General features: G+C 35.8%; 1 protein-coding gene across 2 annotated transcripts in view; it reads left to right on the top strand.

Moving 5' to 3' along the window:
• Window positions 1-2500, top strand: part of misp3 (MISP family member 3) — a 28876-nt gene that overhangs the window by 20999 nt on the left and 5377 nt on the right. The window lies entirely within an intron of this gene.

Consider the following 2500-nt stretch of genomic DNA (forward strand, 5'->3'; position numbering starts at 1 on the left):
TATATATATATATATATATATATATATATATATACAGTATAGTCGGCTTTCGGCCCCCAGTCAAATTTTTTTAGCCCAATGTGGCCCCCAAGGCAAAGAGTTTGGACACCCCTGGTATAGAGGATCTTTGACTAGCATTTTTTTCTAACAGATTCCTAAAAATACAGCAAAGCATAATTCTTTTTTTTTCCCATAGTAGATTTCTTTAAAACAATAATACACTCATGTAATATCTAATATCTATGACTAGTGTGGACATAGTCTGTCTTTGTCTTCATTGAAATGTTGTATGACAACAATTTAGAAGGTCTTTGCAGTGATATTCAACTATATTGTTTTGGGGGCCACATTTCCAGAAAGTTAAGGACCGGACTGTTAGTCTTATTTTCTATATTCTGTAGAACCGGCGTCATCTACAGTAGGGAAGGGATTCATATGGCCCCATTTTTGGGTGGATCTCGCGTGAGAGGAAGAGAGGGGGGTTATAGTAATTTTGCAATGCAGTCTGCCGAAAATGATGGAAAGCGCCACTCCTGTGGTCAAAGTTGGAATTGCCACAAAACTAATTTTAAGATACTACACACTCTACTGGCATCTGGCAACTAAAGTGGATTGTGCACCCCCCAAACCCGGATGGCGCCTTTTCATGTGTCTGGTAAACCGTAAACCGTGACAAAAGGGGCCAAATGAACTCCCTTCCTATACTGTACTATATTTGATTTTGGTGTATATATTTACCGTATTTTTCGGACTATAAGTCGCAGTTTTTTTCATAGTTTGGCGGGGGGTGCGACTTATACTCAGGAGCGACTTATGTGTGAAATTATTAACACATTACCATAAAATATCAAATAATATTATTTAGCTCATTCACGTAAGAGACTAGACGTATAAGATTTCATGGGATTTAGCGATTAGGAGTGACAGATTGTTTGGTAAACGTATAGCATGTTCTATATGTTATAGTTATTTGAATGACTCTTACCATAATATGTTACGTTAACATACCAGGCACGTTCTCAGTTGGTTATTTATGCCTCTTATAACGTACACTTATTCAGCCTGTTGTTCACTATTCTTTATTTATTTTAAATTGTCTTTCAAATGTCTATTCTTGGTGTTGGGTTTTATCAAATAAATTTCCCCAAAAATGCGACTTATACTCCAGTGTGACTTATATGTGTTTTTTCCTTCTTTATTATGCATTTTCGGCAGGTGCGACTTATACTCCGGTGCGACTTATACTGCGAAAAATACGGTAGTTTGGTATAATTACAGGAGTGTTTAAGGACCATCTCCAAAAAGGCCAGTCAAAGATCATCTACAGTTTATGACAGCCCATGTTTTGTGAATCTGCTGCAAAAATGTGAGTTTTTACGGGTTTTTTAACTGAACCCAAAAGATGACGAAGAGAGAATTTAAAATAGACCTTCAGGAACACCACTAGTACAACTAAAGAAGTTGAACAAATGACTACTGACTGCATCTGAAGTAAACAAGCTACAGCAACACCTTAGTTACATAAATCACAGTATGAAAAAAAATGGGGTAAGGACTTAAAGGAACGCCTCAGTTATGTCAATCACAAGTTTGGACCCCAGTGTTCTGTTTGCTACCAAGGTTAAAATGTCAATACGAGTTTTGAACTGAACTTGGAGTCCGGTACGTGTCATCCAGCAGTTGAATAGTCCTGGTCTATGGACTAGTGTTGTCCCGATACCAATATTTTGGTACCGGTACCAAAATTATTTCAATACTTTTCGGTACTTTTCTAAATAAAGGGGACCACAAAAAATTGCATTATTGACTTTATTTTAACCAAAAAATCTTAGGGTACATTAAACATATGTTTCTTATTTCAAGTTTGTCCTTAAATAAAATAGTGAACATACAAGACAACTTGTCTTTTATTAGTAAGTAAGCAAACAAAGGCTCCTAATTTAGCTGCTGACATAAGCAGTGACATATTGTGTCATTTCTCATTGTATTATTTTGTCAACATTATTAAGGACAAGTGGTAGAAAATTAATTATTAATCTACTTGTTAATTTACTGTTAATATCTGCTTACTTTCTCTTTTGACATGTTCTATCTACACTTCTGTTAAAATGTAACAATCACTTATTCTTCTGTTGTTTGATACTATACATTAGTTTTGGATGATACCACAAATTTGGGTATCAATCCGATACCAAGTCGTTACAGGATCATACATTGGTCATATTCAAAGTCCTCATGTGTCCAGGGACATATTTCCTGAGTTTATAAACATAAGCGAAAGAAGTTGTAAATGTTGTAATGCCAAAAAATATTGACGTAATCATAGTAGTATCGACTAGATACGCTCCTGTACTTGGTATCATTACAGTGTATGTCAGGTGTAGATCCACCAATGGCGTTTGTTTACATTTTGACGCCGGTGAGCTACGGTGTGTAGTGAAGCATGTTTAGCTATTCCTCGTCCTGCAGGGATGATACTTGTAAGAAACTTACTTTATTT

This window comes from Entelurus aequoreus, linkage group LG18 (assembly GCF_033978785.1).
Source record: "Entelurus aequoreus isolate RoL-2023_Sb linkage group LG18, RoL_Eaeq_v1.1, whole genome shotgun sequence".
In the NCBI taxonomy this organism is placed as follows: domain Eukaryota; kingdom Metazoa; phylum Chordata; class Actinopteri; order Syngnathiformes; family Syngnathidae; genus Entelurus; species Entelurus aequoreus.